Source organism: Stegostoma tigrinum, chromosome 4 (genome assembly GCF_030684315.1).
Source record: "Stegostoma tigrinum isolate sSteTig4 chromosome 4, sSteTig4.hap1, whole genome shotgun sequence".
Classification (NCBI taxonomy): domain Eukaryota; kingdom Metazoa; phylum Chordata; class Chondrichthyes; order Orectolobiformes; family Stegostomatidae; genus Stegostoma; species Stegostoma tigrinum.
The window spans coordinates 33916980-33930691 of record NC_081357.1 but is presented as its reverse complement, the minus strand read 5'-3'; the positions used below and the strand labels follow the sequence as shown (position 1 = coordinate 33930691).

General features: G+C 40.2%; 1 protein-coding gene across 1 annotated transcript in view; it reads right to left on the bottom strand.

The window, feature by feature from the left end:
- ascc3 (activating signal cointegrator 1 complex subunit 3) overlaps positions 1-13712 on the bottom strand; it is a 507536-nt gene that overhangs the window by 376689 nt on the left and 117135 nt on the right. The window lies entirely within an intron of this gene.

The following is a 13712-nucleotide window of genomic DNA, read 5'->3' as shown; positions in this document are numbered from 1 at the left end:
TTCAGAGATGAATCTTATGAAGTATGTAGCAGCAAGTACTAGGAAACTAGATACAAGAATGTTGCTAACTCCCCAAACTTTTCAGGGTTGAAAAAGTTATACGACATTGCCCGAGTGATTGGAAGAATTGATTTACTCAGACGGGCTGTTTAGCATCATCCATAAAGCCTCTAATGCATAAATAACATCAGGCACAACAAATCAAATTGTGCTTCAATTAGCTATAAATCAGAACCAAAAAGATGCTCTGCACTCATTTTGCGGATATAGAAATATCTTTCATTTGTGTTCCTCTGTGGAATCAGAATTCATGAAGGATCAAATTTCTCAATACATCACTGAGACTGAAATAAACTTTCATTTAAACAAATGAAGAACTTTTGTGGTGAACAAAGTATGCAACAAGTATTAAAACAAATACAAATCTACAAAATCAAGCAGACTGTGCATGAGGCCACAGTGTAACATGATCTGTGGTCGCTGAAAAACCCATTCATAGTTTTGCTAGCTCAAGAATAAACTATTCCACTAATATCCTCACTAGCTTTCCATCCTGAAAACTTCTGATCATGTCCTAATTCATGGCACACTAACGTCCCTGTGCTCCACTATGTTTACCAATTCCCAATTTGCCAAATACAGACTAATGTTGGATTTCTGATGTGTGGAAAAGAAGTTAAATCTTGTATTGATTAGGCAATCCTTTCTAAATTCTTCACCTTTAGGTAATGAGACAATGTAATTAAAAATAAATTAATTTTAGGTCACAAAGTGACCTCAGTGGTTGAATTGTCAGTAGGGAGCACTTTGTAGACAGCAATCATAATTGCATTAGATTCAAGACTGTCATGGCAAAAGGACAACAGTGGACCTGACATCAAAAGTTCTAAACTGGAAAAAGGTTTTCCTAAGATCAGGTGTGAACTGGCCAGAATCGTTTGGGAGTAGATACTTTTACATAACTCTGTATCAGAGGGGTGAGATGCAATTAAGAAGGAGATCGAAGGTAACACGGCAGGAGGTATGGGGGTGTGAGGAAAAGGTTTTTTTATCCATTGGATGGTGGGAATCTTGATCTTACAGTCTGTAAATGTGGTACACGCAAAAGCCCTCATAGCATTTAAGAATTATAGGATCCTTGATGCGGAAATAGACCATTCAGCCCATCAAGTCTGCAACATCCCTCCAAAGAACATCTCACCCAAACTCAGCACCCTACCCTATCCCCGTAACTATGCAGTTATCATGCCTAATCCTGCCTGCACATCTTTGATTTGAGGGAGAAAATGGGAGAACCCAGCAGAAACTTACACAGATGCAGGGAAAACATGCAAACTCCACAACAACAGACAGACAATCACAAAGCTGGAATCAAACCCTGGTCCCTGGTGCTGTGAGGCAGCAGTGCTAACCAATGTGCCACAATGCCACTCACCAGCTAAGTATTTAGAAGTAATCAGGAACAAAAACAAAGTTTCTGGAGAAGCTCAGCAGGTCTGGCAGCATCTGTGAAGAAAAAAAAGAGTTAATATTTTGGGTCCGGTGAACTGAAGAAGGGTCACCAGGCCCGAAATGTTAACTCTGTTCTCTTCCTTCACAGATGCTGCCAGCCCTGCTGACCTTCTCCAGAAACTTTGTTTTTGCGCTGGAAATAGGTGGCTGTTTTGGGGGCATTTTCTGTGCTGTGGACCTCTAGGGCTCTAAAACTAAAATGAAGTTACTGCTCTGCAGAACATACATGCTACATTTTCAAAAAAAATGTGCTGTATATGTACTGCTTCACTTACTGGCCAGCAAAAAGATTTGGAATTCTCATTTCCAAAGTTGCAGGCAGGGATCCTTTAGAATTCACTAATATTTAATGACAAACCTTTGTATGTTATGTACTGATTCCTTTCACATTAATTAATATGTTACCATACCTAATTTTTCCATAATAAATCATTGCTGGAACTTTCAATTCTTCATACACCAAATCTGAATCACTTAATTATGCTGCTACAGGCCCTTAACAAAATTTCAAGAACAGAAATTATAACATTAATCTGACATATGCCCACAGACATGCAATTACAATATCTGAATTTCAAATATAGTGTCAGTGCTGCCAACCGAAAAAGAAATAAATGCAAAAAGACTGTGGTCACAGTCAATTAAAAGAAAGGACCTGCATTGCAAAACGTGGCTATAGTTTTGAAATGTGCTTTGCCTCTTCAGCGTATTTTGCTTCATTATAATTACTAAACTCACTTGACTGAAAGCTCTCAACTACTGATGCTGATGGAATATCATATCATTTTTTAAATTATATCTTATTCATCACTGTAAATAATTAAATTAGTTAATTATCAGTAGTCTATTTGCACTTAAACTGTCTGCTGTAAAGATGTGGGCATGAGGAGATCTTCAAGTAAATTGTTTTCATATGCATCCGCACTATGAATAAATTGATTTGCACGTAGTGGAGATGCCAGGAGCAGAAAACATTCATGGTTGCAGAGGTGCAGATATTTTCACTAGAAGCTCACAAGATTAAAACTAATTTCCTGATGAGGACAGTGAATGAGGAGCACCCTGAGTGTGTTTGGGAGGGGATCAGTTTTACAGTTAGCCAGGTATTACAGTGTTTTAATTCTTGCCGGTAAGCTTGATTTTGTTGCATTCTAAAACACTTTAAAGACACTTAACACACTAAAATAGAAACACACACAAAAAGGAACAGGAGTAGGCCATTCAGCCCTTCGAGTCCGCTCCACTGTTTAATATGATCATGGCTGGTCATTTAACTCAGTACTCTGTTCCAACTTTTGTCCCAACATCTCATACTTACATTGTGCATTCAACATAGCACTGTAGCCAGTATGTCATTTGCTATGGTTTCTCTTTCTGATCCAGCAGCATTATCTCTGATGCTCCCCAAGCCATGCTCTTGGACCTTTCTTATTTCTCTTCTACATGCTGCTCTCAGTAATATCATGCAAAAGATCTTAAGGGAGTTTTCACATAAACCCTGAATTATCCTCAAAATCCTGCACCATCCCACTGGCACAAAACTAAGCATAAAACTTCTCATGAGTGAAATCAGCATACTCGATTATAATCAATTTGATACGAAACACAGCATTCTCCACCATTACAGGGGAGCAGGATTGCCAGGAGATTGGTGATTCTTTAATTGTCTGATTTAATGTGTTTAGTCTTACTTTGCACTTGTTTTCAATTCATCCCTTTGATTCACCTTTGGTACAGAAGACCTGTAATTAACAGTCAGTCAATTGAAACTACACAGGTGTAGTCAGTTTTATTGCAACTGAATAAACGTAGACTAAGTTATTTGTAGTAACAGCAAAAAACGCATAATAAGGTCTCAGGGTTTAAGTGACCACTACCCAAGATGATTGACATGAATTTTGTGTAATCATAGGTACCTGTGCACTGGGTGTACTATTATGAACACTGTGAAATAGGTGCAATCAATGCAAACACGCTGAGCCAACGTGGGGAGTAGTTTTACGGCAGACAGGCATTAATGCGCAAATACAACTTCTTAAAATTCAGGGTTTGAGGGGCAGCAGCTGTTTTCTTGAGGTTACTGTTGGAGCAGTGCAAATTGTCTTGCAATGTGAAAATACATAACTTGAGGAGTATATTTTCTCCACTGCAAACTTGTCATTCACATTGATAACAGTATTAACCCACCAATATCTTTAAACCAGATCTAGTCCAAAATTATTTTTTCACAAGTACAGAATATATAGATTGCCATTCTACCATCAGTATAGCACTGCGTCAAGCACTCAAGACGACAAAACCAGACAAGGGACAATGTAAAGCTGCACAAACCCACATACTCAAGCTGAAGCAGGCACAGTTGAATTGTTGCCTGATATAGGACAGCTGCTCCATATTTGATGTGGCCTTCATCCATACCTGATTTGATAAAGTACTACGTGCTGCTAATCACAAGAAAAATATAGGAAACAAAGGAAAATACCTTCACCATGAGTGATTTTGTCTTCCAATGAGTACAAAAGAAACACAGGTTGGGGGCCTGTCAGGTTAGGGCAAGGGTTGACTAGTGTAGGTCACTTCTAATAGACTGTGGCAAAACAAGTACCAAATAAATTAGAAGTTAACAAAGCACTATTATCTCTATCAATAACTCCACCATCTTGGGGGAGGTAATGGCCTAGCAGCATTACAAGAGATGGTTAATCCAGAGGCCAGATAAAATTAAAGATTTTATGGCAAAGTGCTAGTGGCCCTGTCTCAGAATCAGAAGACCTGAGTTCAAGGTCCCATGTTCTCCAGAGTTGTGTAATAGCATATTTTAACAGGTTGATTAGAAGAAAATATAACTGCACCGTCCATAAACCATCAGGTTACTTGTCCAACAGCGAATCTTGGATGAATATAAACTACTGGGAATACCCAATCCTTTATTTTTTGTCCCCATCATAAGCTCTATCAGCCCCATTTCTTTTCCCACAACATTCTGGGCTGAAGATTTTACTTCCACAAAGTCAGGTTTGATCTCCTGAGTACATGTCTGCACCATTACTGAAACAGCTTATCACCTTTGCAATATTGCCCAAATCTCCTGCCCCCTCAGCTTCTCTGCAGCTGAAACCCGTAAACTCTACAATACCAAAACACATTTGACTGGCCTCACATGCATTAATTTCCACGACGACTCCCATCCCATATTCTGCTATGCTTATCACTACTTGCACAAAAAGTCATGTTCATCCAATACACTGTGCTCATCGGCTTGCCATTAAGCAAGATCTTAATTTCAAAACTCTCTTCCTCGTTTTAAAATCCTCAACACCTCCTGATCTCTAAACTTCTCAAGCCTTGCTGTCCTCTGATATTTGTACGCTAATTCTCGCCTCCTGAAATGCAATTAGTCCTCCCACTTGTAGCAGTGCCCTCAGCTGCCATGGCCCCAAGCTCTGGAATTCCACTTTGCCATTCTACTGCTCTTCACCATTTAAGACACCCCTTGAAACCTACCTCTTTGACCCACTTCTCAACAGTTTGTTTCCATTGGGGCTTTGCACACTATTCCCCTTTTGGAAATATTTCCATTTGGCAAATGGCAGAGAAGCTTTGGGAAGATGAGCAGATTGTAGTTCAAATAAGTTGACAGCCATTGTGAATATCTCCTGTGGCAATACAAATGATCAAATGGGACTGGTCTTGCCAGAGGCAGAGGCACGACCTACTGAACCAAAATAATCTTCAGAAGCTTTTGGTCATCTACCCCAATGTTCCTCGTTTGACTTGTTATCCAATATCTAATGATCCTGATAGGCACTTTGGGACAGTTTAGGATCTGGAATTAAATTGGGAGTGTGTTTGCGGCAGGTTCAATCAAGGCACTAAAGAAATTTGATTTTTATCTGAGAAAGGAAAATGTGTAGGGCTTTGGAAAGAAGGATCGGAAGGAGTATCAGTAAATCACTCCCATAGAGATTAGATGCAGATGTGACAGGTCTCACTGTAAAAATTCTAAGATAACAAGGTGTAAAGCTGGATGAACGCAGCAGGCCAAGCAGCATCTTAGGAGCAGGAAAGCTGATGTTTCGGGCCTTGACCCTTCTGATGAAACAAAACGTCAGCTTTCCTGCTCCTAAGTTGCTGCTTGGCCTGCTGTGTTCATCCAGCTCCACAGCTTGTTATCTCAGATTCTCCAGCATCTGCAGTTCCTATTATCTCTGTAAAAATTCGAAATCTGTGACATTTTTTCATAGAAACAAGTGATATAAATACTGTTTGGCTTTAGCTGCAAGGCTACAGACTCTAGCGAAACGTAGTCATGTTGTGTTTATAAAAGCTTCAAAACTTCTATCAAATTTAAGGAATCTTGAATTTTGTTAAATCAGGAGACCTTGGAATGGAAACTGCCTTTTGTTTAAAGTAGACTTGTAGTCTACAAATTTGGACATATAGTGGACAGCAAAGAATGTTACCTTTGAATACAGTGGGATATTGATCAGATACGCCAATGGGCCAAGGAGTGGCAGATGGAGTTTAATTTAGATAAACGTGAGGTGTTGCGTTTTGGAAAGGCAAATCAGGGCAGGACTTAAACACTTGATGGTAAAGTCCTGGGGAGTGAAGATGAACAATGAGACCTTAGAGTGCAGGTTCATAGTTACTTGAAAGTGGAGTCACAGGTAGTGCGATAGTGAAGAAAGTATTTGGTATGCTTGCCTTTATTGGACAATGCATTGAGTAAAGGAATTGGGAGATCATGTTGCAGCTATACAGGTTGTCGGAAACCCACTTTTGGAAGACTGTGTGCAATTCCGGTCACCCTGCTATCAGACATTGTGAAACTTGAGAGGATTCAAAAAAGATTTACAAGGATGTTGCCAGGGTTGTAGGGTTTAAGCTACAGGGAGAGACTGAATAGGCTAGAGCTAATTTCCCGAGAGTACTGAAAGATGACATTATAGAGGTTTTTTAAATCATGAGGGGCATGGATAGAATAAGTAGACAAGGTCTTTTCCTTGGGGTTGGGAGTCAAAAGTTAGAGGGCATATGTTCAAGGTGAGAGGGGAAAATTTAAAAAGGGACCTAACAGGCAAGTTGTTCACATGTGTATGGCATAAGCTGCCAGAAGTGGTGGAAGCTGATACAATTACATTTAAAAAAAGGCATCTGGATAGGTATGTGAATTGGAAGGGTTTGGTGGGATATGGACCAAATGCTGGCAAATGAAACGAGAATGATATAGGATATCTGGTCAGTATGGATTAATTAGATTGAAGGATCTGTTTCCATGCTCTACGTCTCTATGACTGTATGAGAGGTCAGGTAAGAGTGACAGCTCTTGATATCAAAGCTGAACTCAAATAAGTGTGGCAGCAGCAAACCCTAGCAAAACTGGTATCCATGAGTATCAGGGGACAAACCCTCCACTGGTTGGAGTCAGACCTGGTACATAGGAAGATGGTCGCAGTTATTGGAGGTCAGGCTTCTCAGCTCCTGGACATCTTGCAACATTGTGTAAACATCGACACGTGCCCCAACTTCTGACATTATGCTGTAGGGATGATCACTAATGAAGCAGCAAAAGGTATTCTGGCCGAGGTCATTTCCTGTAGAGATGTCTGGGCCAAAACACCTTTCCGTCCTTCATAAGTGACATTCCCTTTACCATAAGGTCAGAAGTGGGGATGCTGTACAATGCTCAACACCATTTGTGACTCTTCAAATATTGAAGTAGTCCATGTTTAGAGGCAACAAGATCTGGACAATCTCCAAGGTTGGGCTGACAAGTGGAAAGTAACGTTCATGCTACAGAAATGCCAGACAATAACCATCTCCAATAATAGACAAACTAACCACCATCCCTTGACACATAATGGTGTTAGCATCACTGAATCCCCCACTATTATCATCCTTGGCATTGCTGCCTGCATGACAACAAGAGTAAGTCAGAGGCCAGGAATGTTGCAGTGAGTAACTCTCCTCCTGTCTCCCCATTTACAAGGCTCAAGTCAGGAGTGTGATGGAACATTCCACACTTGCCTGGATGGGTGCAGCTCCAACAACTCTCATTAACATTGACACCATCTGGGAGAAAACAGCTCGCGTGATTAGCACCACAACCACAAACACACAGTGCCTCCATCACCGACACTCAGTATCAGCAGTGTGTACCATCTGCAAGAGGCACTGCAGAAATTCACCAAGATCCTGAGACAGCACTTTCCAAACCCACAACCACTTCTAACTGGAAGAACAAGGGCAGCAAATACATGGGAAGGCCACCACCTGCACATTTCCCTCCAAGCCACTCACCATCTTGACTTGAAAAGATATTGCCATTCTGTCACTGTTGTTATATCAAGATCTTGGAACTGCCTTCCCAAGTGCATCATGGGTCAACCCACAGCAGTGGTTCAAGAAGGTAGCTCACCACTAACTTCTCAAGGGCAGCCAGGGGTGGCAGTAAATGCTGGCCATGCAACTACACCCACATTCCACAAATAAATAATGAAGATTTTAACAGCATATTCAACTGATGAGTCTTTGACAAATAGATGAAAATTTTTTTAAAAGAGTTTATAAGTTTTGGATTCTTCTGGTTCTTCTGCCTAACCAACAGAAGGATTTTAGTCACCATCCCGGTACACAGGCCAAATGCATTTTCACACTTCCACTCCCTCTCCTAAAGATTTACTTCCAAATGAACCCTCTGATGTGCTCTTAATGATTTCTGTGCCTACCAAACTTCCATTATACTTTCCTCTCTCCATGAATTGCAAGAATTCAGCCTGGCATCTGATCCTGTGGTTTTTGGACATTGTTCAGGTCCTTACTCTAGTTCCAGACAGACCCTCTATTAACATGAGCAAGTTGTCTCCCATTACTGGGGATTCAACTTTTCCATCTATTCAAATTATTGGCAAGTAAGGTGTAAGTTCAAATTATATATGGGTCTGGGGAACAGAAGTCTGAACCTTCCTGTTCGAAACACTCAGAATTGGTCAGTGTAAAATGTGTCATTTCACTGAATAGTCTTGATTAACTGGTATTACGAAAAGGTATAAACTGGAGAATAAAATTTACTTCTAAGTCTGATACCTAATTTACATCATTATGTCCCTTTAGAGATAATGTACTAACTAAACAAATTAAATTCTGTCGGCTACAGTTATGTATATTGCATTAAATTACCTGTTTAATGCTCCATTAAACTCACAATAAATTAGAAGTAATCAAAAATAAATCGCAAGCAATTTTCTGTACTATATCAGTTGATATAATCCCAGGTATCCCAGGATTTTTGCTGGTTCTTAAGTTTCTTTCTCAACTAAAAATTGACCAGCTCGGAATATTTCTAAAACGTTGGTTACTGTCTTGCTAAACACAATTGGAATAGTAAATGTATAGAGGAAGCAAAGATAAAGGGAAGGTGGGTCGGGAGGGGCAGGGGCAGGGGGATGAAAGTCAGAGGTAGAGGGATGGGCAGAGACGGAGAGAGAGGCAGAGGCATGGGGATAGATGGGCAGGCAGTTGAGAGACGCAGAAAGAGAGACAGTGAGTGCATACACACAGAGGGAGAAACAGACAGAATGTGAGACAGAGATGGGGAGGGAGGTCAACAGTTAGGATCAGGTTGACAGAGGGACGCTGAAGCACGTAGAGACAGTCATCAAAAAAGACTAAACGTCAAAAGACAAGCAGAGTGGCTCGCAAATGGAGATTTTTTAAAAAGATAACTTATGCCTGAACTATTCCTTCAAGAGTATTGTGACATTATTCTGCATGAACAGTTTTTGTATGTTCTCATTTAGAGTCATACAGCACAGAAACAGACCCTTTGGTCCAACTCGTCCATGCCAAACAGGTTTCCTAAACTGAACTGGTCCCATTTGCCTGCGGGGGTTTGGCTCACATACCTCTAAACCTTTCCAATCCAAGTACCTGTTCAAATGTTATTTTTACATGTTGTAATTGTACACCTCTACTACTTCCTCCCCATATATGGATCACCCTGTGTTGAAAATGTTTCCCTTCAGGTCTCCTTTAAATCTTTCCCCTCAGCTTAAAAATATGTCCTCTAATTTTGGACTCCCCTACCCTGGGAAAAAAGACCTTGGCCATTCACCTTAGGGATGTGTAAAATAATGAGCCCCTCATTATTTTGTAAATCTCTCTCAGGTCACACCTCAGCCTCGTACACTCCAGTGGAAAATGTCCCAGTCTTTTCACCCTATTCTTATAACTCAAACTCTTAGCCTCCGTAACACCCTTGTAATTCTTTATTTCACCCTCTCAAGTTTAATAAAATCCTTCCTGTAGCAGGGGGATGAGAACTGTACACCGTATTCCAAACGTGGCCTTAGCAGTAACAAAAATAGAAATTGCTGGAAAAGCTCAACAGGTCTGGCAGCATCTATGGGGTGAAATCAGCTAACATTCAGGTCAAGTGACACTTCCTCAGAACTGGCCTCAGAATTGGCCTTACCAGTGGTTTTTACAACTGCAACATGACATCCCAACTCCTGTACTCAACCCTCTGAGCAATGAAGGCAAGTGTGCCAAATGCCTTCTTCACCACCCTATGTACCTGTGACACCAATTTCAAGGAACCGTGTATGTGCAAGCCCAGGTCTCTCTTCAACAACAGTCAACAGGTCCCTACCACTAACTAAGAAAGTCCTCAACTGCTCTGTCCTACCAAAATGCAACAGATCACCTACATTCAAAAGCATTCATTCAAGTCATCATTTAACATCAAATGACATTACTGGCAATCAACTGACATGAAATGAAATCATACACAGTTCAAGCAACAAGTGCTCAGAGTGTATTCAACTTTGATCAAAAGCAATAAAGGAGCTTCCTAGGAGAAAAACATTTTTTATTAATTAACTGCAACTTGACGGAGTTTGAAGAAAATCAGATTTTCCAAGACGTGTAAAGATTGCATAACACAGGATCTATGCACAAATCACTATAATTACTATATTGGGCTGTAATTGTCTGGAGGAACTGTACATTAAACAAATTTGAGTAAATTTTCCAAACACAATCCAGGTAATCCAATAACATAGGCAAAGAGGCATTAATTCATGATCTATTGTATGTCTGCCCATTATTGGCTGACTTTCGTTGTGAGTCCCACCCCTCTCCTACAGCCTTCTAACCTCTATTTTATATTTTTCTTCTAGTAATTATGCATGTTCTATTAATGAAAATCCATTCCAGGGGCACATTCATGGCTTTTTTTTTAAGTACTATTTACTCTATCAAGTGCTTAAGTACTTGACTCAAGAATACATTTGGTATTGCCTGAACTAAAATATTTGCAACACTCCATAGTACAAAAATGGTAACAAAAAAATTTTCGTAATGCCAATCATTTTTAAATTTAATTATTCCTATACTCAAGTTTTTTTGCAAATTTATTTGGCCAGACCACTTCCTGCATCTATTACCCCTGGATTGCAGCATCTCCCCCTCAACCCTAAAGACTGCAGAACCTTCATGCTTGACCCCACTCCTTCCCCACCACTCGAGGGATCAGGCTTATTTGACGGATGGTTGGTCCTGAATGCTAGTGACAGAAGGGAATTCATGGGGGAAGAATGAACTCCACCTGTTCCTCTTGTCTTACCACCTCCCCACTACTGCTCTGACAAAGCTTTCCTTTCTTCCCCCTCCCACCCCTCCAGGCTTGGTCATCAGGCCACATTTCAGCAACAGCAGAGGTAGTGAGAACACCAGTGGCTGGGGCAGCACATTCAGAGGCAGAAACAGGCATTCAACAAGGAGATGGGGAAGTAAATGATATGAAGGAAGCAGTGACGTCAGGTGAAATGAAATGGGTGAGGTAAGCTCTTGAGGGAAGAAAAACATGAAAGGGCACTGAGATTTGTTGCTTGTTTTTTCCACCTTAACACATGTTAAGTTTTACTGGTGTGCTCAGGCTCACTTTTTATTGCCTAATGATCACTTTTGAATGCAAATGATCAAATTCACTAATCTAACAAGCTGTGATGGTTTTTGAACACTCTTGCATTCTTTGTGATCCTACTATTACAGGAGTCAATGTTGAAATATGTATAATTGAACACTTTTAACCACAAATGACAACTGCTACAGAGATCAAAACTCATGACCAATGACGTACTGATTGTTCCGAGAGCCACTGAAGGCGAAATATCAATGTTGACATTTTCTGGCAGGACAGACTGGATGAAATAAGGGTCTCTGAATTATGATTATATGGAAGAATCATGATTGCATGAGTAAAAAAGTAGGTGAGGTAAACAATATTTTTGTCTTTTCTTTTCCAAATCGGCATATTCTTCCAATGTTGCTTTCTCTTATGTCAGCAATCTGTGTTTGGAATCCAATGTCTAGTCTTAAATAAAAAGCCTCATAAGCTTTTACTCAAAACAGACCAGACATTATTTTTCCAAAATTGGAAAATAATGCTAAATACTATTTTCAACTTGTAGAAAATGATCACAGTTTAATCAACACTTCTATAAATTAGACAACAAATCCTGGTCATCTGTATTAAGTGTGTATTCATTTCATAAACAAAATACGTTAGATTCATTACAGTATTTATTAATTACAAGAACAATCTGTCGGGCATGAAAAAATTTCCAATTTCTGGCAGGCTTGTCTCCAACTGCAATTATTTAAAGCACAAATACAGTTTGGAAATAAAAAAATACATTTAAGTCTAGAAGGAACAATGTCTTGCTGCAATTTTACAGGGCCTTGGTAATGAAAAGACAATAAGATAACAGGAACATAATTGGACCATTTAGCTCAGGCACTCTGGTCCACTGTTCAATCATGGCTGATATATTGCTAAACCCCATTTTCCGGCAGCTTCCCACAACCCTTGATCTCTTTGCCAATCAAGAACCTATCTTAAATTCTAGGAAGAAGGGTCCAGACCTAAAATGTTCGCTTTTCGACTCCTCTGAGGCTGCCTGGCCTGCTGTGTTCATCCAGCTCCACATCTTTTTATCTCTTTACGCTAGTCTCTCCTACCGGTGGAAACACCATCTCCACATCCACTGTATTCAGGCATCTCAGTATTCAGCAATTTCAATCAGATCCCACCCATCATTCTAAACTCCTTCGAATACAGACCCCAAGTCCTCAATCGCTCCTCAGATCACAAACCTTTCATCCCTGAAATCATTCTTCCAAACCTTCTCTGGATCCCATCCACGGCCTGTATAGTGACTATAATGAAGTCAGTCAATTGGACCTCAAAATGAGAGTTTCCTGGTTGGGGCTGTTAATCTGACCCAACCAAGGAGACCTGGTTGATATAAAAGGGTGAATATCAGGGGTATCAAGCTCCGAACAATTGACTCAGAGGCAGTGCTATTGTCAAATGCCATGCATTTGTAAATAAAGGATGATTGGTAATGGGATGCCACCCTCTTGAAGAGTTATATAAAGGGGAGTTAAGCTGATTTGACACCAAAAAAGACAATAAAGACAGGAGACAAGGCTGAGGTATTAAGAATGTTTTGCATCAGCTTTTACCAAACAGTAAGATGTTGTGCAGTCCGTGATGAGAAAGCAGGGAATTCAAACAACTGAAAGATTTTAAATTGTTAAGAGGTATTGGATAGGCTGTCTGTACTTCAAGTTGATAAGGGACAAAGACTTGATGACAGAATACTCAAGGAAGTGTGTGTGGCAATTGCAGAGGTACTGGCCATAATGTTTTGAGTCTTCATGAGACCATGGATGTGGTGGCTGAGAATAGGAGAGTTGCAAATTCAGTGGGAGAGTGGTAATGCCACTGGACTCATCATCCAGAGGCACTAGTTAACATTCTGCGAACATCAGATAATGCTTTAGTAACATGGGTTCAAATACCACAATTGCAACTAGTAGAATTTAAATCCAATTTCAAAACCTGGAATGCAAAGCTGTCACAGAACTGGTGACCATGGTAATTGTTACAAAGACCCATCTTATTTATCAATGACCTTTAAGGAAGGAAATCTGCCATTTCTGCCTGGTCCATCAGACATATCATTTCAGATCCACAGCAATGTAGTGGACTTTGAATCACTCTATGAAATGGTCTAATAAACCACTCAGGTGAAGAGGAATTAGGAATGGGCATCAAATGCTGGCCTTTCCAGAAATGCCCTCAGACAAGAATAAATAAAACTGTTTTTCCAAAAGGATGTCAAAAACCA